General features: G+C 40.7%; 1 protein-coding gene across 6 annotated transcripts in view; it reads left to right on the top strand.

Moving 5' to 3' along the window:
* The window catches only part of DLGAP2 (DLG associated protein 2), a 532,593-nt gene that overhangs the window by 404,571 nt on the left and 102,187 nt on the right, over positions 1–25,835 (top strand). The window contains exons 1-2 of one of the 6 annotated variants that reach the window (XM_060752713.2): positions 8,544–8,652; positions 12,036–12,105. The exons of the other annotated variants lie outside the window; for them this stretch is intronic. The gene's annotated coding sequence lies outside the window, so the exon portion shown is untranslated. Of the gene's footprint in view, positions 1–8,543; positions 8,653–12,035; positions 12,106–25,835 lie in introns of those variants that run through there. 6 annotated transcript variants of the gene reach the window in all.

Below are 25,835 nucleotides of genomic sequence, written 5' to 3' on the forward strand. Positions count from 1 at the left end.
TGCAGTCATGCCGGCCACATGACCTTCCAGGTGTCTACGACCAACACTGGCTCTTCGGCATAGAAATGGAGATGAGCACCAACCCCCAGGGTTGGACACTACTGGACGTAATGACAGGGGAAAACGTTTATCTTTACCTTTAAAGGACCACTATATTAAGAAAAGGAACAAACTGTGTGCTGGAGGTTGGATTCCTAGAAATGGAACAAAGTCCCTCCAAAATAATGAATTGCACAGTTAGTTAGATAGATACGTGACTATTCATGACACAATTTCTGTTGTCATTCTCCTGAACCTCAAGTATTATGCTACTGAAAAGATTTTTAACAAGGAAAATCACAATAATTACCCCTTGAAGCAAGGGATGTGCTACCACTTTTGCAATAGATTTTACAAAAGGCCTGATTTTGCAGTGCTTTCAGAAAAATAACCTTTTCAGTACTGTGTTTTCTGGGCTCCCATCCAATCTGCTTGTAGTAACCTTTGAATAATACAATAGCCAGTCAGAGTACTTCAGACAGAATTTGAGAGGCCGTTAATGGGTACAGACCACCAGGAACAGTTTCTTCTGAGTTAGTTGACATGGAGGCAGATGAGCTCTGCTGGGCAATTCCATTTATTTCATTTGAAATTGTGTTGAAGATCTTCCAGTTTGCTAAACTGGTTTAATCTTTAGGCGCCTGCTGCCTGCTGCTAGATTGCACCAGCACTTTCGCCCCTTCCCCATCCCTCCGTGCCGCACTTTAATTATTGTCGAATAGAGCACTTTAGACCTAGCACTTTATGATTGTGCCTGATAGCACGTAGTGTCTGCTGCTGATTAAATACTACCATAGACAGGGCTGCATTTAAAAACTTGCACTTTAAGATCTAGCCCATTGGTGTGGCGGGAACACCACCACCATCTGTATTGCTGCTATCCATGTGGTTCCCCATCCCCATTTATGTACTGTCCCTGTTACTTCTGTGTAGCGGAGGGGGCAGAAAAGGAGGTGGGTTGGAGCCTGCGAACGAGAATGGGATAGGGAGGGAGGGGGAGAGAGGATGTTGGCAAGAACCAAAGAATCTAACAACGAGCAAAGTAGAAAGCAATTTCTTGATTATGGATGGCGGCATGGAGGGGGGGAGGTCTTCCACTAGCCGAGGGGCCCCCATAGAGGTCGTGGTGGGAAGGAGGAGATGCGGAAAAAGGAGACCTCAAATTCGGCCTAATTCGGAACGCTTATCCATATTAACAACCCCCAATCGGTCTCCTAAGGTAAATTGGTGTAACCAGGTGAGCGGACCCTCCGGCTTGAAGGTGGTGTTGTTGAACGCCAGATCTGTCAACGGAAAAACGACCTGGATCCAGGATCTAATCCTGGAGGAGCGGGCAGATCTGGCGTGCATCACGGAGACCTGGCTGGATGAAGCTGGGGGCGTAAACCTCGCCCAGCTTTGCCCGCCGGGTTTCTCCGTGCAACACCAACCAAGAGCCGGAGGACGGGGAGGCGGGGTCGCAGTGGTCTATAGAGATTCCATCCATCTGACCAGGAGCCCCATCCCGCAGACCACAAATTTTGAATGCGTCCACCTGAGGGTGGGTGACCGGGACAGAATAGGGATTCTGCTAGTGTACCGTCCACCTCGCTGCACTACAGTCTCCCTACCTGAGCTAGCGGGGGTGGTCTCGAGCCTGGCAGTGGAGTCCCAACGGCTTCTTGTGCTGGGGGACTTCAACATCCATGCCGAGGCAACCCTCACAGGAGCGGCTCAGGACTTCATGTCCGCCATGGCGACCATGGGGCTGTCCCAACGAATAACTGGCCCCACCCACTGTGCTGGACATACATTGGACTTGGTCTTCTGCCAGGGATGGGAGCAGGGTGGCGGTGTGGAGGAGTTGTCCATCTCTCCGTTGCCATGGACCGACCACTTCCTGATCAGATTTAGGCTCACTGCGCCCCCTAACCTCCGCAAGGGTGGAGGACCCATTAAGATGGTCCGCCCCAGGAGGCTTATGGATCCGAATGGATTCCTGACGGCTCTTGGGGAGTTTCCCGCCACCTCGGTAGGTGACCATGTCGATGCCTTGGTCGCTCTCTGGAATGGGGAGATGACCAGGGCAATTGACAGGATCGCTCCGGAACGTCCCCTCTCAAGTAACCGAGCTAAACCAGCTCCTTGGTTCACTGAGGAGCTGGCAGCGATGAAGCGAAGGAAGAGGGTACTAGAGAGCGTGTGGCGCTCGGACCCAAGCGAGCCAAATCGAACACGGTTTGTGTCCTTTCTAAGGGCATATGCCGCGGCAATAAAAGCCGCAAAGAAAACTTTCTTTGCGGCCACTATTGCGTCTGCAAAAAACCGTCCGGCGGAGCTGTTTCGGATTGTCAGAGGTCTTTTAACTCCCCCTACCTCAGGTGGGAGCCCTGACAATTCGGCCACGTGCTGTGAAGCATTTGCTCGGTTCTTTGCAGACAAAGTCGCTTTGATCCGCTCTGAGCTGGACGCCACATTAAAGGCAGTCTCTGTGGATGTGACTCAAGCACCTGCTTGTCCTATTTTGTTGGATTCTTTTCAGTTTGTGAAGCCCGAGGATGTGGACAAGATACTTGGAGGAATGAGACCCACCACGTCCATCCTAGACCCCTGCCCATCCTGGCTTCTGAAGGAGGCCAGAGGGGGATTGGCCGAGTGGGTAACGGTGGTGGTGAATGCCTCCCTTCGGGAAGGCACGATTCCAGTGAGCCTAAAACAGGCTATTATAAAGCCGCTGTTGAAGAAGCCATCACTGGACCCCACCAAATTCGAAAACTTTCGGCCTGTTTCCAATCTCCCCTACTTGGGCAAAGTCATGGAAAGCGTGGTGGCCTCACAACTCCAGGTATTCTTGAGAGACACGGATTATCTGGATCCGGCACAGTCTGGTTTCAGACCGGGACATGGTACCGAGACGGTCTTGGTCGCCTTAGTTGATGATCTGCGCCGGGAGCTAGACAGGGGGAGTGTGTCCCTGTTGGTGCTCCTGGACCTCTCAGCGGCCTTCGATACCGTCGACCACGGTATTCTTCTGGGGCGCCTTGCAGAGATGGGTCTCGGGGGCACTGCCTTGCAGTGGCTCCGGTCATTTCTGGAGGGCCGTACCCAGAAGGTGTTATTGGGGGACTCCTGTTCAACACCACAGCCTTTGACCTGTGGGGTTCCTCAGGGTTCCATCTTGTCCCCCATGCTGTTTAACATCTACATGAAGCCGCTGGGTGAGATCATCCGGAGTTTCGGGGTGCGGTGTCACCTGTACGCAGATGATGTCCAACTCTGTCACTCCTTCCCACCTGCTACTAAGGAGGCCGTCGAAGTCCTGAACCGGTGCCTGGCCGCTGTAATGGTCTGGATGAGGGCGAACAAACTGAAATTAAATCCAGACAAGACAGAGGTACTCCTGGTCAGTCGCAAGGCCGAACAGGGTATAGGGTTACAGCCTGTGCTGGACGGGGTCGCACTCCCCTTGAAGGCTCAGGTTCGCAGCTTGGGTGTGACCCTGGATTCGTCGCTGAGCCTGGATCCCCAGGTTTCAGCGGTGACCAGGGGAGCATTTGCACAGCTTAGGCTCGTGCGCCAGCTGCGCCCGTATCTTGGGAAGTCTGACTTGGCCACGGTGGTACACGCTTTGGTCACATCCCGCCTCGACTACTGCAACGCTCTTTACGTGGGGCTGCCCTTGAAAACGGCCCGGAAGCTCCAGCTAGTCCAGCGCGCGGCAGCCATGTTGTTAACAGGAGCAGGGCGTAGGGAGCACACAACGCCCCTACTGTCCCAGCTCCACTGGCTGCCGACCTGCTACCGGGCCCAATTTAAGGTGCTGGTATTATCCTACAAAGCCCTAAACGGTTCCGGCCCAAAATACCTTGCAGACCGCATCTTGGCCTACGAGCCCACGAGGACCTTGAGATCATCCGGGGAGGCCCTTCTCTCGGTCCCGTCTGCCTCACAGGCACGCCTGGCGGGGACGAGAGAGCGGGCCTTCTCGGTGGTGGCCCCCCGGCTGTGGAACGCCCTCCCTGCCGAAGTTAGACAGGCGCCCTCCCTTATGGCCTTTCGTAGGAGCCTGAAAACGTGGCTCTTCGAGTTGGCCTTCAATTGAGGACTATATCCCTGGCAATGACGACCGGAATGGACCACGACTGTGAGACTGACTATGACCCATGATACGACGAAGCGGATTTTTAGTATAAGTATATGTTTAGTAGTAGTAGCATGTTATGTATTGTTCTGATGACTGTAAACTGTCTTTTCTATGTTGTTGTTCACCGCCACGAGTCGCCCCCAGGGCTGAGAGTGGCGGTAAATAAGTGCAAGTAATAAATAAATAAATAATTAATAATCCAACAAGAGGGATCAGGGAACTCATGGGACATATTTGCGCCAAATCTATGTGTGTTCTGAAGACTACACGGCTCCCTAGTTTAGAGGAAATATGCCTAATTATATAGTTATATCCTACACAGCAACAAGAACACAAAGCGACAGCTCCTTTGGGATTCCGCTTCTATCCTATATCACTTCTTTTTAAAACCATTTCAGGTGGTGAGTGTCAAAGAAAATGAAGCAACTGAGGAAGGGGAAACCTGCCAAGTTTTACATTTTTAAATCTAAAAAGTAAAGTGACATCTCTCTAATCAAATAACCACCCAAGGAAAACAAACCATGCTAATAAGGAGGGTAAAGGAGGGGTTGGGGCCTGGGAAATGTCTCTATGGGTTTGGATAGTGGAGGAAGACGCTCAGTACATTATGAAATAAATGTTAATATTTAAAGGCACCAGCTTTTGTTTGATCTTGAAAGTAAAACAGAGTTAGTCTTGATTGTATGGAAGTCACCAGCTAATATCAGGTGCTTTAGGCTGCATTTCAAGGGAAGGAACTGACCAACCACCTCCAAGTATTCCTTTCCTGAGAAAGCCTGGAGTCACACATACTTCTGGTCTTAGAAGAGGTGGTAGAAGATGGTGTTTCATTCTTGGATGAAAGACAAGGTACAAAGGAATGACATACAAATAAATCAGTGGTTCCCAACCCATGGTTCATGGAGCACTAGTGGTCTGCAAAAACTAAAATACGGTCTGTGGCCTCACCGTTACTACACTGTTGCAACAAGAGTTATTGATCTTGCGAAACCCTCTTATAGTGCTGAGCATTAACAAAATCCAAGAATAATAACACAACACAACCAAAAAAAACTTTTCTTTGTGTCTTCATTTTCAGATCTGTTTCTGGGGTTATTTGGAGTGCTGATTCAGAAAATTGCATTGGTTGGCCAACATCAGCTCTATATTATTAAATATGGTTTTCTGTGGGCAAGCAGGTGGCGACTACTGGATGGCATATGTTCTGTATCAGAAACTAGAGGTAGTGTGGTCTATCCAATGCAATTTTCTGAATCAGCACCCCAAATAACCAAACTGAACCTAAAGTTGACCAAAAACTGATTCGTAACCCTTTTGGTACTAATGTTGGAGAGTGGTCCCTGGACAAAGTGGTCCCTGGTCAAAAAAAGGTTGGGAACTACTGTAATAAATGGAAAAATTAACAAGTTCATGCCAGTTTGTGGTAGCCAATTATGTGCATTGGCAAATGCAACTTTTTTTCACTAGCGTCTTTGGCTTTTTACTCTTTCATTGTAAAGATTTTTTAAAGGCGTATATGGGCAAACTGCACATACAAATGACATGAACTCTGTGAATATAATTAAGCCGTGTGCATGGTTTTTGTCATGCAAATATTATCTGCAAAGAAGATTTAGCACATCTGAGACTGATGGATGGGATGGAATGGTTAACTCCTCTTGTTTCAGTGAAGTTCCCAACAAAAACGTCCTCTTTTGAAGCTGTCATCTACATTTCATTGAGGAGGATCTCTCTTGATATGCAAGTAATGCATTTGATGGAATAGTCTGGACTGCAACAGGGAAATAAAGAGTTCTAACCCACCCACTGTTAAGGCTTCCACTTGAATTGATATTTACATATCAGCAATAGTCACATAACTGTGGGATGCATGCAATTAATGTCAGATACAATTTAGTCTATAAGGGATAAGATCTCGGGAACCATGAGTGGAAGGAAGTTGATGAAAAGATGCTTCCTCCCATTGCACACCCCATGCTGTTTGCAAATCCTCTTCTGAAGGTTGGAGGAGTCTATAGAACAGGTTGAATTATAGTTCAGAAAACCTGAGCAGAGGAAACACTGAGTATTTGACAGGTGCATGTTAAAAAAGCAGAAGCCATGTACTTTATTATTGGTTTTGTTTCTTCTGCTTCATTTTAGAGGCTTCTCAGTTATAGGATTAAACCTCATTCAGTCACGCTATTTTGTCTTTTTCTCATCATGTGGACACTTATTTATCACAACCATTCCACTAATAATTGTTTTATACTCTCTGTCCATGCTGTTGAGTGTGGGAATGTTTGCATGATGAGCTGGAGTTTCCCATTTCTGGAACCTTATTTCACCCACCCCTCCAATTTTCTTATACAGCTTTTGTGTATCCTCCCACCCCATCACTTTCATCTTCCCACTGCTGGATTGCTTACTGCATTTTTCAAAGCAAGTGTCACTGCTTCTTTGAAGAGAACTAACAGGATTTTTGGGGGGGAAAATCTGTTTAAGACATTTTAGTTCATTATTTTCAGATTCATTTTCCACATCTACAGAAGGCCTAGGTCACACATGCTAAAATCCCTCATATAGCTTGATCCCATGGCCTGGTGCAAATATTACATAAGCTAGACCACATCGGCTTTTCTCCATGAATAAAAAAACTGCTGTCTCATCTGGATGCATTTTTTCTAGAAGTCTTTGTACTCCTGACAAATCTCCCTTAGAAAGCTGATAATGGGTACCTGTGTGGGGAATGGGATTATAAGATGCATGAACTAGGGTTGTACAGTGTTATATGGAAAGTAATGCCTGTCAAAACTCCTTTATTGACAACATAAGAAATTTACTCTGTTGATTTGAGATGGCTTAAACAATTGATTTTAAAAATGGAGCTAACTGGTTTTAATGTTTATGTATGTTTATAATTTACTATATGTATATATGTTGTGCTCCGCCCTGAGTCCCCTGCGGGGTGAGAAGGGTGGAATATAAATGCTTTAAATACATAGATAAATAAACATGACAGATAGTTTAACTGTAGTTTGGTGAGGCACCAGCACTATTTGAAAAAGAAGTCTAAAGATATTATACAATGATAACGCCCATATTTCCATAGCATTTTCATTGGAACTAAAGTGGTGTCAAACTGCATTAATTCTATAGTGGAGATGTACCCTTGCTCAAAAACATGGCAAACAGTCAAAACAGTCTCAATTAACAGCAACATCACCCTTGAACCCACTCATTATGTCCACTTTGCAAAAACTTTCTGGTACTCCCTGGCTAGTGTGTGATAGCCCTGATGACACTTCTTCTTCTGGCTGAAGAGGGCACCAGATTAGATCAGCTAGGAAGACATGACACTAGTGACCACCCCATTAGTGCAAGAACTTGTGATATTGCAAAGGAAGCAAGAAATAATGCATTATTGCAGTGCACCTGGATCAAATTTAACTTTTTCCTCTGGTCTTTTTTTATGGATTGTTTCTCAAAGTTTCCAGAGTTATGCAGTATTTGCATTGGAGATGGGATCTATATGGTCCAAAGACCATACAGCCCCATGGACTGGTGGCACTCCATCTGCCCTAGACCGAAAACATTCAAAAGCCAGTGTTCAGCACAGAAATGTATGGTGAATGTCCTCCAGAGTGACAAGGGGGTGATTTTTCTTGATTTCCTTAAGTGTGGGACAGCAATGAACAACAACCGCTACATTGCATCACTGCAGAAATGTCAGTTTCAGAAAGACTTCAGAAACAGTAAATGCAATCCAGTTATGCCAAAATAAATGCACAACCCCACTCTTCTTCAGCCACATCACATCACAGATTTTTGTACAAATGATCTTCCACCACATACATTATGTGTTCATTTAGATGAAGAAAAGCCTTTGCTGACAACATGTTAATGATGTAAGAAAAGTCAAAGATGCCATGAAACAGTGGACTGGGCAGGGACTGTCTGAAAGAATTTTTGAAAGTGGAGTTGATAATTGAGTTCAAAAGTGGCACAAATACATTACTATTCATATATGCTTCATTTTGTTAATAAAGGAGATATAATCTGAGAAGTATTACTTTCATTACATCCCTTGCATTTGGTTCATCAATAGAAACTCTGTTCAAGAAATCTTAGCGACTTTGAATAAGTGTGGGCATGATTCCATGCAGAATTAAATTATTAAACTCTTTTTTTCTTATAGTTTAAATACTAGTCCAAATTGTTAGTCCAAATTGTTAACAGACCGACTGAATCAATACATTTTTTGTGTTTGTGGCTCTGATTTGTGAACTAGTGAACTAGCGTGTCAGCATTGGCCTGTTCACAGCCATACTAGTTCTGAATATGGAGGAAAGTTCTGTTTTGTTTGTTTACAGGAAGGAACATTCAACTATGAGACCCTCCACCTGCAGTCTGAAGTGGTACAGTCCAGCAACAGATAAACTTCACTGCTGATCATGTGCTTTTCATCTGAGACCGGCCAACACTAGACACCATTTATTTAACATGATAAGGTTTTTTGTGCAGCATGATTTGTGAACGTTCTTAGGCAAAAGAGTCCTTATTAAAATAGAGGTTACACTCCTGTTGTAAAGAACTAGACGGACTTCACCACACTCATTTGAGTTAGCCTTAATTTCATGTAACTGCCTAGTTGGTTGCATTATATGTTCAGCTGTCATATAATTCATCCTATTTGTAAAAATGGAAAGACTATCTTTAAAAATTCAAGAAAATGGTTGAAAAACATGTTTCTTGAGAATTTGGGACCCTTGACAAGGAAAAACCCAAACTGATCATAATCTTTACAGAAAATATTTCCTGCAAATGTTGTGCAGAATAATTATAGCTGCAACATTTCCACATAAGTATCATTTTCTACACAGAAAATGCTGTTTCCTGTGTAGAAAAGAATGTTTTCTGTGCACACAAAAAGCCCACATACAAATAACAAGTTATTTTTCTTCTAACTTTATCGAGAAATAGGAAAAGCCTAGCAAAAAGCCACAATAATAATAAAATATAATGAACATTGCTATCTAACTAGTGAATAGCTGTCTAACCAGCCACTACAACATAAAACTACATCAAGCAAACACAATACCCTAACACGTATCTGCATTAACATGTACATACTACATACACATAATTACAGAAACTATTCTACAAACCTCACACTTTTGTCTGTTGATTTTTATCCCTTATTATTCTACTGCCTTTAGATCAGTGGTTCTTCACCTGTGGGTCCCCAGATCTTTTGGCCCTCAACTCTCAGAAATCCTAACAGCTGGTAAACTGGCTGGGATTTCTGAGAATTTTAAACCAAAACATCTGGGGGCCCAAAGGTTGAGAACCACTTTAAATAGTGTTATATAACTACACTTCTACTTTATTAACATTCATCTAATTCACAGTTTAGTTTTGCCCTCATCATTGTTGTAAAAAAAGGTAATTAGCAAACCAGCCTTCCTTGACGTGTCTCAGAGATTTTTCCTTAATCAGCATTGTCAGTTTGTTCCTCTCAGATCTTCTCGCATTGGAATAACTGGCTCCTTTCATCTGTGTGCATAGACTATTCACACTGCAGTTATCATATACTGTAACAATTTCCCATAATTTTTTCTAGATGATCATGCAGTACACCCAGCAAATAAAAGTCTAATTTCATCATCATTTTAATATCAACCATTTCTTCCAGCATCATATGTATTAGTATCTAGTATTTCTAGACCACTATGCAAGACCACCACACCTGGTAAAATGTTCCAACAGTTTCCTCACATTCCCAACATTTACTAGAACTGTCTTTATACATTTAAGAAAATATCTCTGGTATCAAGTACCACTTATACATCATCTTACATTTTTCTTTCTTTTAGACCATGACTCAAAGTAATCTTCAAGCTCCCTGTCCACACCCTCTCCCATTGTTCCAGCTGAATTTGTATACTTCTATTTTGACCCATTTAACCATACAGGAAATAGCATTTGTACATAGGCATTTGGTTTTTCATTTAGAAAATCCTGTTTTCTTTGCACAAAATATTTTCTGTAAAAATCACCAGCACATGAATTTTGTGCAAAGTAAGTCCATAAGGCCAACATTTTCTGTACAAGAAATAATATTATTTAGAAATATTATTTTCTGTGTATAAACTGCTCCTCCGTGTACAGAAAATGTTTACTTCTGCAAATGTGAGAATTTTATATGAAGCAAATCCAAAAATGTGAAGATTCTCATCAGTCCAGGAGTCTTTACATGTGGGTTTTTCAACACTCAAAAACATGCTTTTTCAAACCTTTTCATTTTGTTAATATAACGGCACAAAATGTGGTTCAGAACTGGCATGAAACATGCTAGTTTGGGGCTGTGTTGTAGCCAGACCAGGGTGTTAACATCCACCTCTACAACATGACACTGGACCCACACTTCAGCATGGCTGGGAATGGGCCCAACTTCCACTCCCTTGTATCTTTATTTTCCCCTGAAACAAAGTAAAAATGGAATGTACCTTATTTTTTACCAGTCTACATCCTGATCCCTCTCCATGTGACCAACAGGGCGGTGACCAACAGGGAAGGGGTTCTCACTATATTGCTGTCATATGGAGAGGGACCAGGAAGTAGAGCTGCCAGAGATCAGGCATGTCACCTTTTTTCTTTAGTTTGATGGGAAAACTAAAGGTGATGACAGAGGGCAGAAGGGATAATCATCCCATGGGGATTATAGGATGGCCTTGGGAGCACAGGATGGTTATCCCCTATTCCATATAATAATTGGAGATTGGTGCCTACAGTGCTGTAACCAGAGATGGGAAGGCCTGGGGGCAAATGGAAAAATTGGGGGGGGGGAGGGAGAGAACATGGTTTGGGGGCTTTTTTCAGGTTTTTCCAAAGTCATTTTTCTGGAAAAAAATGAAAAGTATGTAGAATATGGTCTTTCTCAGTGATAAATAATATATCTGTGGCATGATATTCAAACTATATAACATGAATACCTTAGTGAAAGATTTCGGAGACTTTTTGTTTTTACACACTTTTTTCAATTTTTCTGGGAAAATGGCTTTGCAAAAATTGAGGAAAAATTTGTTTTTTTCCCCAATATGTTTGGGTTTTTTCCAAGCCTTCCCATTTCTAGCCATAACACAGGCTAGAAAGTCTAACCTGTGTTATGGCTAGAAATGGGAAGGTCTGGAAAAGTCTGAATCCTGCTGCAATATTCAGATGTTGGCTCAAGGATTTTGGCATCTGAATATTGCAGCAGGATTTAGGCTTTCCTCTGTGTTATGGCTAACTGTTTAGTAACTGCTCCCAAATCTGGTTCACGTGTAATGCTAAGCCACTCTTTAGTAGTTTATATTAACACCTTTAACTATCAACACTCATTGACTCCCTTCTTCTTGGCATATGCTAGCAGAGGACATCAGAAGCATTCACTTCAGATTAATCTCATCTTAATCCAGAATCTCACATATCTGAACCCAAGACAATTCTGATCAAATCAAATGATACTTTGTGAAGAAGGTTTGAACATAGTTTAATTTATAGATTAGTTTGAGCCTAGCTTAATTTAACTAATCATGGTTTGAATTTATCATAGTACCTCTGCTGTTGCAAGAACCCTGGTTTAAAAATGAAAGCTTCCATTTAACTCCTCTAGTGTATGCCAGAAGGAAATACATGAGGTTGAGCCATTACCATGGCCAATGGCTCTGATATTTTATGTTGAGTATTTGTTAGGGATATGCCCAAACCTGGATGCAACCTTCTGGTTTGCTTTTCTGCATCCTTCAGAATGTTAAAATTCAGATTAATGTAATGTTTATATTTAGTGTGTTAAAAACTATTAGTTATTTTCCAAAACACTAAGCATTAAGTATTATTATTACTTTCGCAGATTTTGTTGTATTCTATGGAATCCAATTTTTCAAATAAAAATGGAGTTTGGGGGCCTCCTCTTTGAAAAGGTAACATTTCTTCTGTAGTTACATGTTCGGTAGCAGTAAATGAAATTAGCTTTGTCTTTCCACTTTGCAAGTAGCAATCATATAGTGCATCCTTTTTTATCTTAGCCTATGAATCCACAGTTAGAATTCACAAATGTTGCATAAGATGTCTTGTGGAGTGTTTTGATTTTGTTGATGCACTCAAAGATGTTATCTCTAGATTAATCATATTTCACCACATAATAGTCACACTCCCCACCCTTTTTATTAATTAAGGAGGTGTGGAGACTATTGCGCAGTAAAAAAACCCTCATAGCTGCAAAAGATGCAGGCATTTGGGTGAGTGAGGCTTCACCCACTCACACACCTGCCCTTTGAAACTAGAAGGCTTACCTGGCTGGGAAACCCTGTAGCTTCAAGGGGCAGGTGTGAGGGTAGGCAGATGCGACTATTATTTGAGAAACATCTCAAGTACCCATTTTGGCACCCCAGAAATAAGGATACAACTTATATATGGTGGTGATTATTATGTTATGAAATATGGTACATCCATACATCTACGTTGATATAAGTGGAATTTGCCATCCTCTTCCCATAATAGTTTTGCAGCCTCTTGAAAATTTTATACAGTGAGTATGTAGGCAGTGCTGCTCAGAGTGGGCTCTATTGTAGGGGACTAATGGGGAAGAGAGAAGCCCCCAAATTGTTGGATACACCTTCTGAGAGCAGAGCTCCACTCATAGAAGGTATTTCTGCCTGAGGTTCAGGAATCTTCCTCTCCTGTCAGCACTACAGCATCACCTATACAGTGGGTTTCTTGACTGACCACCATCTGCAGGAGGGAGGAATTACCTATCTGCACTAGTGACAAGGGAAAGAAAGGAAGAAAGGCAAGGATGTGTGGGCAATATTATAATTGCAGTCTTGTCCAGTCCATAATGGGTATCACTGGAAAAGAGTGGGAAGCACCATATGAACCTGTCAGCCATAGCATTTACATGATTCTACATTCATTATGCTGTTTTCACGAGCATTTGGCTGATCTGTTGCCATGAGGATTGTGAGTCTAGTTTCAGTGTACTTTTGTTCTCTCCCTGTAATGCTTAATAGTGTATCACACTATTTGGAACACAGATCAATAACTTGGAAGAGCTGTTACAAACTGTGGCATTTTGTGAGAAATGTTGACCCAAAATGATGGCTCAAGGAACTGCTCTTGCCAATTTTCCCCTTTCTTTCTTCTTAAACCATTCATTCATTTCCCTCTAAAATGACAACTCATTTCTGAGATCAGCTTATGGTATTTAATATCTGACATATCCCACATAAGTTACATTTCAAATATGGATACAGTACTACTTTTATCATCCTATGCCACTCACCAAAATGATTGGAATTGATGGAAATTGAGATGACATAATATCTGGTGGACCAGCAGTTCTTCAACCCTGGTCATTCCAGAAGGTCTGAATCCCACTGAAAGTGTTCAACTTGGAGAGTAAGCTATGAGGTATTTGGTGGGAAATGAATAGGAGATAAATACCAAGGGTGTTGAGTTTCACGAAATCCCAGCTTTATTCTGTCATGTAGATTTCCTTTTGTTACAATTGTAAATGAGGGTCCTAACATTGTCAAGGAACTCTTCTATTAGTATGCTGCATATGAAGTAGCATAGACAAATGACTTGCCAGGTTATATTGGCACCCAATAAGTTTGTAATCAAGATTAGAGTCATTTTGAAAATGTATAATGCATGGGTATGTAGTAAGAATGGTTTATTCATGGCACAATTCATTTTTGTAATGGATGTTTTCCATTCAGCAGCAAAGAAGCTGATGTTAGCATTCAGTCTGTAATACCAGTTGTTCCAAATGTCCTTGAAATTTCCATTTCTTTCTGCAATATTTCAGGTTGTGCTGGATTCCTGGATAGGCTTGCTACTCTTTTTAAAAAATCATAATTTTGACTTATCCAGTGACATTGACATTATTTCTGCATTGTAAGTTGAGTTATATCAGGGTTTTAAAATCATGACTTCGGTGATTAAAGCTCATTTGAAAGAGCGATATCATTGCATTTCTCAGAACTGTATTGATATTGCGATCCTATCACACTCCCTTATTGGGTTCCAAAACATACTTTCTGTGTTCCTGCATGGAAATCTGTGCCTCTTTTGGTATATCTTTTCTTTAAATATAGATTTGTGTGTATATTTTTCTAGCTGTGTGTATTTTCACATATATTTCCATTGATCCGATAGTGAAACAGAATGAATACAAAATCTTCTCTGTACACATAGATCATCACCCAAACATATTACATGCTGCAGACATATATAGAAAAGAAGATTATACTTTATCTCAGGGACAGGTTCATGGGATCTACCAGTTTTTGCTGGAGTGTAACTCCCATAGGTCTTAAATTGCACTGACAAAAATGAAGGATAATTGGAGTCGCAGTCCAATGACATTTGGAGAACCATTTTTTGTAACTGTAGTGAAAGTAGGAAACGTATGGTCTGTGAGCAACATTCAGCCTTCAGGGCTCCAGATTCCTTTGATTGTACAGTGATCTTGGTGCAGTGGTTCTCAGCTTGTGGGTCCCCAGGTGTTTTGGCCTACGACTCCCAGAAATACCAGCCAGTTTACCAACTGTTAGGATTTCTGGGAGTTGAAGACCAAAACGTCTGGGGACCCACAGGTGGAGAACAATTGTCTTAGTGGGAAGAGTCAGAAGAATTAAAAAGGGGTTCCAGAATGCATAGTAATAAGCAGTTGGCCTCTAACATCGGGCAAGGCCACTATTTGTAAGGCTTGGAGATCCATTTTGTTTCACATCAGGAGCAACTTCAGAAATTGGAAGTCATTTCTGGTGTGAAAGATACTTGGAGATACTGAAGCTGGAGAAGCAATAAGAAAGGTAGACAGTGGGAAGAAGGCAGTCAATATTAATAGTGTACCTGTAGCTGTGACTAATTCTCTAGATGTGATTTAAATTATCTCTATTCAGCAAACCAGAAGCAAAACTACACTAGACATGGAAAGTTGAACGTTGGTGGTTTTGTTACAATTGATTTCTTGATGTGCGGCTTCTAAATTGTTAATTTATTTTTGTTGCTGACTGCCTAGTATTCTCCCCAGGAAAATAAAGGCCTGTATGTTTTAAATAAAGAAGAGAAATGAAAAAAGAATAGACCAATACCAGAAATAAAATAAATGGAATTTGGCTATGTAGAATAATCATTTTTTCCCCTGGTGGAAGTCTTGTGTGTAAATCAAATGCCAGTGTAAAGGAGCTGATGCGTGATTCAGCTCTGTGGAATTAAAGGTGGTGGCTTGTGAGAGATAGTGTAAAATAGAGTCAGGAATTTCCTATGTACCCAAGCCTTCTTTAAAATGACGAGGGACTCCATAAAATCACAGAATATGTATAGGCCTGGGAATACAATCACAGCAACAAGCTCCTTGTCCCTACATGAATATTATCCAGCAGACATCTGATTCCTTACCAATGACTTACTTATCTTTCTCAACTTTCTTACGTTGCTCCTGACATGGAAAAAAGTTACTTATCTGTAAAGACCATGTATCAGCAAGGCTTCTAGAGTGCCACCATTCCATCTATCCATATGACCACTGTTTTGTTGAGTATATTATTTTGATTATATTGGCTTGTAAAAGATAATAATAATAATAATAATAATAATAATAATAATAATAATAATAATAGTCTTTATACCCCGCCCTCTCTTCCCAGAGGGACTCAGGTCGGTTTCCAAAGTATAACAAAAATGGCAAATATTCAACACCAGGGGCAAATAAACAACAGTCATAACAAAATATGAAATGAAATGAAATAAATATAACTTACAAACCACATAACTTAAACCAAGGATAAGCTAAATGCCAGTTAAAACACAATACATTAATACATTAAAAGCTGAATAAATTATATCACAATGGCGGGCTGCAGTAGGTATTTTCTGCAAGTACAGAACATTTCTGTATTTCAGATAACATGCAGAAGAGTTTAGTCTTTCCCTCTTATTAAACCCCTAAATCCTCAATCAGGAAATCTATGCATCTTAGAGATCCTAGAGCTGTAGTCCAAAGTGTGATTTCCAATGTTTATGCAGAAGTTGATAGTAATGACAGTGAAAGGAGTGATATCACAATGTGTGTCCCCTGCCCCTCTGTAGACCATAGTCTCCCTATTCACATGGATAATACATCATTGCAGTAAATTACAAATAGTATTTAAAATGTAGTAATACATGGGGAAAGTAAAAAATCCTTCTTCTTTCCAGATTTCCTTCTTTACATCCAAAGAGTTCAGTGCCTCCTTCCAGCATTTCTGTCCTGTGACCTCTCCCTCAAAATGGCATATGAGAAGAGTTGGTTCATTCCTCCTTGTTTTTGATGACTCTCTCTTAAAAATAAAACAAGCAGCAAGTTTCAACACAATATGTTCTGTAACAGATCTCATGCAGACAGAGAGACTTTGATGTAAAGCTTGGCAAGTTACTTCTATTGGGGTCACGCTCCCCTAGGAAGCATGGCCAGTTGAAGAAGCTGGAGCCCCCAAAACTAATTCAATTGAGTAAATTATTTCACACATATATAGTGATCACCCAAGTCTTTTGATTATTATTTCAATTTTATTGACATGCTGACTTCATTATATCAAGATGATGGAAATGTTGCTGATTTCTCCAAATACTAACCCTTACAAAAAGAACTGAAGCTCCATACAACTGTTCCAAACAAGCTCCGCGATGATATATTGTGTAACCTTGTAAATGTTTGGAACAGAGGCAGATCTACATTTTTCAAGCAGTAGCTTCCTTCACTGCCTCACATGAGTTTTTAGTTGTTTATGACTCTCGGGGACATTTTTCCTACTCTGACAAGGGGACTCAGAATACAACAGCACCTGTGAGACATTTCCCCTATTTTTCATCACAGCCAAGAGGTAACTTACTAGTGCTAAGAAATCAAGGACTCAAAAGTTCAGTTCAGAAAGAGAAGAATTCCCATAGTGCAAAGCAGCTTTTTAGTTTAGAAAAGGTATTGCTCTTTCTTTGCAGTAAAGGATAGTGAAGATACAGAAAGCCTTTCCCACAAGGTCCCATAAAGTCTTCTTTCTAAGTTGACTTTAAATCTCGTGCACCAAGAGGCGACATTTTATTCCTCCAGAGCTAGAGAAGACACTAAACTCAGAATTAGATATATAATACATGCATGTTGAAACCTTCTCAGCTGCACAGTTGTAAACGAGTTCTCAGTCTTCAGTTAAATGCCATCTACATTTTTCAAGAAGCTGAAACCAAAAGAGAGAGAGAGAGAGAGTGATTCCAATAAACATGGACACTGTGGTTCTTTTAGCCCTTTTGCAAACAATGCAAGATACTGGAACAAGAATAATCGTGCAATGATAATGTTGTTAAACAAAAGTGATGTGATCTGATTGTCACCTGGATTTTTCTTCTCTAGGGAGACATTAGAATTTTCATTGGAGACTGGAAATATTGCATTCTATATGAAGTATATGTCAAATCCCAACCCCAACCAGCTAAACATTAGAATTATCAGAAGTACCATCATACAATTAAATACTAAAATATATCAAAACTTATACAATGCAGTGATTTTTGTTTTAAAAATCCTAATATATGAAGATTCAGTAGGATTAGACACATTTACAGAAAACATGTCTGTAATTGCTATATAAATTATATAAGTATAGAGACAGCATATATGTATACGCCAAGTAATGAGCCTTATCGCCCTATTCAAGCACAGTCATCTAGCTGTCTATTCTAACATCTAAGATGCTGAGTTAGTAAGCCATATCCTATGTAGCTGATAACTATCCAGCCATGTTGTAAAGTCATAGCTAGGTAAAAGAGCAAACTTGGGGTAGTTTTCTATAATCAACTCCAACCTTTTGTATTGTCCATGCCTAGCTTTCTTCTTGGCACAAAGCGAGATCACATTGGCCTCATTCCACCTCACCTTCCATGTTGCCATCACCACTCCCAACTTTCATGGAACTGGGAATGGCAACAGAGACATGGCGGGTGTGACAGTGGACCTTATCAAATGCAGGGAGAGGCATGTCTTCTCCCCACCTCTTTCCCCTGCCAGAACATCACATAATGCAGGGCTCTGCTGCAGCAGTGGAGCCCAGAGGAATTGGGTACACCCAACTTTTCACTGAAAAGGTAAAGAGAAGCCAAAGAGGAAACGGAGACAAATGGGGAAACTATGTGGAAAGAAAGAGCACAGATCCCGATGGGAGGAAACAGGGCCTGACGGTTCCCTCTGCTGCTCAGCGATTTCACCCTCTGTCCCCTACTTTACCTTACCCATCTGATAAGATCCACTGTCTTGGTCCAGGTGCCCACACTGCCCCCAAAGCTGTAGGATATTTCAGTTTCCACTGAATTCTGGGGCATCACCCAACTTTTCCTGAAATGGGGCAAAGCTGGTTTAACCCTGAATTATTGACAATACTCACAGAAGTACTGAAACATTGTGAGAACAGCCAGGAGTCAATTCAGGGTGAGCCCGTGGCTTTGTGCCAGTGTAGATACGCCCTTAGACTCCCAAGTGGAATGACATCAGCATGAAACATGTGAGTCAAGGAACTGTGAGATTTGGAAGGGGAGATGAAGAAAATTGGAAACACCACTATTTACTCTCTTGATTTTGATCCTTTTGTCCCCCATGCAAGTTAAGGTGAGCATTGCAAACTTGAGTCTTATGAGGGTCAATGATATCGGTGAAGAGCAAGGTGCAGCAGGGAAAACACAACTCGAGCAAATTAAGCCATTCTTTTTCTAAACCATTCATACACTGTAAATAGGGTTAGGTTGAAATGTTCAGTTCTCCTGAATGTTTTTTTCTTCTGTGAAAGAGGACTCCACATCTCTGTCATATTCTTTAGAGATTCCGTTTCTGGCTTGTTTAGATTGGCTTACTTTAGGTGGCTGAATGTATTTTTCTTTTTACTTATATCTTTCCAAGGCTCTGCAGACTTCCTGGATGCCAGTGGCTCCTAGTCCAGTAAAAAGCACAAAGTTGTGAGGAGTCAACAAAATCTTGTAAAACTAGATGTAAAAATAGAATATTATTAAATGCGTGCAGAACAGTTTGTGATTCAAAAGCAAGGGAGTACACCTCAACTCAAAGTGGTCACCCCCCTCCCCGATTAAACCACAAGTCTCTGGTGATTAAAATAAAAGATAAATGGAAGATTCCAAGTCATAAGACATTTTTCCACCTTTGAATCTCCCCCACTCCAACCCCTAAGATATATCTTCCAAATTGAGTGAGAATGAATGACAATCATGGATGAGATACACTAGTTTGAAAAATCTGAATCAAGAAATTGTCCTAGATGCTGAAGAAAAAACAAACAAAAATAAATTAGCCAAAAGACTTTTATGCAAGCCAGAAAATGTAAGGGAAGGCATCTTAGCAAGATAGAGCTAGGCTGATTCAGGCCAAGCTACAAAGTGTTTGTTATGAGTTCAATTAAAGATTGCATCCTCTTTCAGTTCTTTTACGTAAAACAGAATATAGCAGTGGTTCTGAATGTTTAATGTTTGTCCCAGTTGAATTATTGAGTAGATACTGTAGACAGAAACCTTGTCCATTCTTCAATGGCTGAGCAGCAAGTAAGATATTATAGGCTGTCTTTCCAAAGTCAGAAAATATCCAAGGTCAAACAAACCTTAGCTGTGTGCTTATAATCCCCATGATGTCACAAATGCCAAAGAATTGTTATAAAATGTTTGTAAAATCTAGTTCCCCGCTCCATCCCAAGCAGTTTTAACATGCAAAGCACAAAATAGAATGATGTCTTTATAAAGAGAGTTAGCCACTCTCAATTTCAATGTTGTTACATGGCTAGTCCCAGAGTGGTGCTTTGATCTGTAGCTTCAGTGAAAATTATGCCATTGACAGCTGAGACAGAAGCTTCTACAACTCTCCACCATGCTGCTGGCCACTTTAAAACCTTGCAGCACAGACTGGTAAGAACAGCTGAGAGAGGAGCCTCCTGTGAATGGCCACATTGGGCTGCCTCTAATGTTGGGCCGTTACCATTGTCGCCCCCTCTGGTATCACTGCTGCAGCGTTCAAACCAGACAGGCAGTCTTGGGGCCTCCTCCACCATTGCCCACTTGGCTGCTGTGTTCCACCGCTGGCTTATTCAACCACCAGCTTTGCCCCATTGTCATTGTTGCCTTGGAGGAGATGCTCCATCGCTCAGTGTTTGATCTTTTATTAGCAATCCATCCCCTTGCCCCCCCCCCCCCCCCCCGGACCAAATGGACTGGTCTGGGCTAAATAGAATGGACCAGCTGGGTGCCTTTTTGGGAATCTTTCATCAACCCATTGACCATTCCTAAGGACAACTGGGTCTGGGGTGGATTGGACTAATTTTAGGTTGGGGTAGGCAGTTTGTGACCATGTTTTGAGGGTGTTGAGCTGTTATTTACCAGGCTTTTGGCCATTTAAGCCACTGGACTGTAAGACCTATAGTCGTGCTTCAATGCAATATAAGTTTGACATGTTTGAAATGGTTTAATGTGTTTTAATATGTTTTAATCATTTGAAAGAGTATTTTAATTGATATGTATGTGTTTTTTACAGTTTTATAATATTGTGTTCTCTTGATATTGTTATCTGAATCTGGCATTGAATTATTGCCATAGTTTGTAAGCCACCATGAGTCCCCCTTTGGGGTGAGAAGGGTGGGATATAAGTACAGTAAATAAATAAATTGAAGTTAAGCAATTATTTCTTCATAGGTGTTTCCGGTTGTAGAAAAGTAAAAGTCTTGTGGAATCTATGAATAGGAAAATCCTAATCTTCTGAAAAAAATTAGTTCACTTGTAATAAATTATCACGCTACAACGTTTACTGGATCAGTCACCAGGCTAGTCACTGTGACGAAAGAAGAGAAAGAAGTCTGCTTTTGTTAAGTCTTCCTGCATGTTACCTAAGCACCTGGAAGAAATGACTGTCTGCTAAAGAACTCATCATAAGAATGAACTATCATCTATCTATCATCTATCTAATAATTCACACATGTTAAATGCAAGTCCCATGGGCTGAATCTGGCCCACCATGTCATTTTATGTGGCGCAGGAGCCTCTAAATGCCAAGGCAACATAGTTACATTCATGCAATCTTACAATTACAAAGGGCCCCTTAAAAGCAACCATAAATCACATGTGGCCTGCAGTGAATAAGAGCTTGATACCCTTTTTTTCATGTCTGGAGTGACTTGAGAAACCTCAAGTCGCTTCTGATGTGAGAGAATTGGCCGCTTGCAAGGACGTTGCCCAGGGATGCCCAAATGTTTGATGTTTTACCATCTTTGTGCCAGGCTACTCTCATGTCCCCATATGGGGAGCTGGAGCTGACAGAGGGAGCTCAACCTGCTTTGCCTGGATTCAAACCACGGATCTGTCATCAGCAGTCCTGCCAGCACAAGGGTTAAAACCATTGAACTACCAGGGACTCCTTACCCCTGATCTAATTGATTTGTATACTGGCTTCTTCCTGGAGTGCAACCCAAGGTGGCTCACAAAAAGAATAACCTGAAATCAAAACAATAAAATTTTAAACTCAGTGAAAATTACATTAAAACAATATATTATAGACAATATAAAATTATGAAAATGTATACACATGCTCACTATTGATATAATGGGAGAGTAAAGACAGGAAAATGGGACTTAATTTCATCTCTTTGATCGACTTTTAAGAAATATCAGAGGGAGAATCTCCTCCACTAATGTGTTTTTACAGATATTATGGTGTGTTCCTTCTCTTTCTCTTGTCCTCTCTCCAGTATTAAAAATTGTTAATACGCAGCAATTCAGATTTTTATTTTTAAAATCCTTATGTATTGAAAGAAGAAGAATAAGCTTTATTTTACTACTACATCATTTTAATACTCCATTCCTACATAACGTGAGAATTCAAGTTGCCATTTTGTTTTGCTCAGGAAAAGGGCCCTTTTGACAAGCATCACTTCTGATTTGAGTCATTCCATGCTAAGATTCATGTAAGCATCAGTCTTGTGAAAGAGATCCAATTCCATTTTCCTCAAGTAATCTACTGGCTGAATAGTACACTCAATTTATGATGCTTGCCATTTCCACTCTAGTTAAGGAGCCAATGTCATCTATTAGATCAAAATTCTCTGTGTCCCATCAGAGGACATTTAAAAGTCAGTCTATTGAAGTGACAAAAGCTGTATTCTCAGCCTTCCCATTTTTCTTGAAGTCTGCTACTTATTTGTATTGTGCTTTCATAATATCTTTCAAGGACTATATTTTGAAGAGCAAATATGTCAAAAAGATTGTGAAGACGCCAATATCAAGTATAATTACTGGAATGTTTGGCTGCTCCTCTAAAGGATTGCTCGTACAGCTCAGATGTTCGTCTTTTTGAAAAGTTTAATAAACTGAAATTTGAGGACTCTGAATACCTAAATCAAACTGAAGTGTTTTCTCTTTTCTCTGATTAGTTTGCAAAATTCCACAGCTGCAAGATTGTGTATAACACTGAGCAAAAGAATTCATCAAACTGTGAACACAATAGACCTTTCTGTAGGACAAAAAAATCCCACTTAATTAAAAGTGCTTTTTTGTTTATTAGGCATAACTTTATTCTGAAAGTCATAAGGCAATATTATTACATTTAGCAAATTCTGCAGTTTATGTAGTTTATGTCTTCTTAACCTTGTGAGAATGCAAACAACATCAAGAACTGCTGGTGCAGCCCTTTGGTAAAACTGTATTGCATCAATAGCATTTTACTGTAACAGTCAATGACCAGATTAGGAGCCATGGTGGTGCAATGGGTTAAACCCTTGTGCCGGCTGAACTGCTGATCTGAAGGTCAGCAGTTTGATTCTGTGAGATAGCTTGAGCTCCCATCTGTCAGTTCCAGCTTCCCGTGCAGGGACATGAGAGAAGCCTTCCACGGGATAGTAAAATATCCGGGTGTCCCCTGGACAGCATCCCTGCAGGCGATCCATTCTCTCACACCAGAAGCAACTTGCCATTTCTCAAGTTGCTCCTGACACAAAAAATTGAGATTACAAATTGAGATTCAGTAAATGTAAGAAAGAATAATTGCACTAGGTTTGCACTGGTCTGGAAGAGAGAGAAAAAAAACAAAATATTTATTTATTACACCATTCCCAGTATTTACACTTTTAAAGTGTTTCAAGATATTATTCTGTGCTCAAACTCTTGTGAGTTTATTTTGTGCAAAAAAAAATACTTTCCAAAAATGTACTTGTTTGTTTAAAAATGTGAATATAGATTATTTCTAGAAATGCATTGGATTATTTATGCAAAATCATATTTTTGCACCAAAAACACAAGTTTGTGAAAAAAATTGTGTTTCTATTCACAGCATGCACAAAAATGTGCATTTTGCACCAAAAATCTCCCATATATTTCTGCATGAAATAATCCCCTGGGGAAAAAATGGAATGTGTGAAAACTGGTAAACTTCAAAATAAAAATAGAAAGCAATAAAAATACATTAATTGAGGCATCAGTAGGTTAAATGTTTTTGAATATTTACATAAAACTGTGATTTAGGAGAAAACTGTCGAACTCTGATTAAATCATTATTCTAACCTTCGTTGATGTAAATGTGCTTATGTATCCTTCCAATAATCAACATAGTTTATTTTAACTATACATTTTGAGGAAACTGCTGTGTGTACATGAATCAAGAAAACTGAGAAAGTCTGGCTTAGAAAAAGGGTGGAAAAGAAGGACTGGAAACCTGAAAAGGTTGGAATAGAAAGGGGTGGTTGAAAATGTAGGAAAATGAGGTGGAAAGGGGGTAGCTGGAAAAGTAGGACAGATAGGGGTGGGAAGGGGCATAGTGAGAGGAGAGGAAGGCATGCAGCCTCTCATCCTCTCTTGACACAACAACCCAGCTGGGTTGCTGTGTGTTGAGATGAGGGTCCTGGCGAGAAGGCATGGGGCTGAAAGAAGGACTTCTTTCAGCCCCATGCCTTCTCACCAGGACCCTCACTCGAGTATAAGCCCAAGGGGACATTTTTAGCCAAAAAAACCGCTGAAAAACTAGGGTTATACTTGAGTATATACAGTACATCACTTCAACTGTGGCCCTAGGTTCATACTTCCACATACCCTCATAACCCTACCTTCCTGCATTACTGTCATTCCATTTTTAGAGCTATTTCTGCAATTTCAGCTTTGAAAAACAAAATATAACTATAAAATAGGTAACCACCAGCTTTGGAAGAACAAGGAGGAGGGGAAAAAGGGAGAGAATCCCATCTCTGACACCATTTTGCTACCATTATGCTGGCACAAAAGCAAAAGGGACCCATCATATTAAGACAACGGAATGAAACATTGTGGGATTGGGAGCTCTTAATGGGTTTTAGCTGTCAAGGGATGGGATAATAACAGGGAGAAGACAGAGTGGTAGGAATGCCAGTTTGCCTACCTTGTGAGATAAAGTCCTCAGATACAAATTATAAAATTATATCAGTTCATTAGTAATACAAATCTCTTTCTTCTCTTGTCAACATTTTGAGGGTCTCATTCAGACTTTTTGTTTGGTATAGGGTACTGAGTGTAGGGTACGTGTCAAATATGTCTCCTTGCTTCACCATGACATCTTCCACAAATTGTTTTGGTGGTTACTTCTGTAATCCTTGATATATAAATGCTGTATAATGGGTTCTATTTCCCCACAATGTAGGATGAGCAAAAGAGTTGAGAATGAATGTCCTCTGTACCTTTAAGTATTTTTAATTTGTATGTATGGCACAAGAAAGATCCAAACTTTGGCTTTCACAGATTACTGAGCAGCATTACATAATAAATGTATAAACCAAATTTAAGTACTGGAATCATGTCAGAATAGCTGCCTGTAATATTGCTATTTCAGTTTTCACTGGCTATTTAAAATCCTGCCTTTTAAATAATTAGTTGGGGCAATGTAATTGGAGGATTCTGAACAACTACATATGCTTTAGAAAAGTACTCTTTTCTTACACTCTTACTATAATCCTCATTTTCATCACAGTTTCAGTGAGGGAGGAGAAGGAAGAAATCATGTTGGGGGAGGCATTGTGAAGCTTAAAAAGCTGAAGTGTGTGGTCATACAGCCAGGGTGGGGAAAATGGTGTCAAACTGCACTAATTCAGTGTTGTAGATGCAGCCAGGGATGAAATACTCCCTCAGTCTGACTCCCCATAGATGGATTGGGGCAGAGAAAAGTGATCACATGGGGATCACATGCCAGACAGGGGAAAAGCAGAAGGAAGAGGAAAGTCAAGAGAAAGGAAGGAAGGGTTTGAGATTTAGTTTTAAATATAAACCATGAATGGAGGAAAAAATAATTTAAAATTAAATTGAAATAGTAGAGGGTCTCACACGGTGCCAAAGCGATCCTGTTTTTGCAGCACAAATAATTTAATATTAATTAGGTTGGATCCTGCAATATTATGTCTACAGATAAGCAAAACAAAAGAATTGTTTCAAGGGTGCCACAACTGTGGTTAATGCAGTAGCTTGTGCAATATTGAGTCCACGTAAGTAGTACCTAGTAGTGGGGAAGTGATAGTAAGTACTACAGCAGATAGCAAACAAAACATACCATAAGTAGAAAATTTTTAAACAGTCAGTTAAAAATTGGAATAACTTCAATGGATACAACAATGTGTGTTAG

Source organism: Anolis sagrei, chromosome 1, assembly GCF_037176765.1.
Source record: "Anolis sagrei isolate rAnoSag1 chromosome 1, rAnoSag1.mat, whole genome shotgun sequence".
Taxonomy (NCBI): Eukaryota; Metazoa; Chordata; class Lepidosauria; order Squamata; family Dactyloidae; genus Anolis; species Anolis sagrei.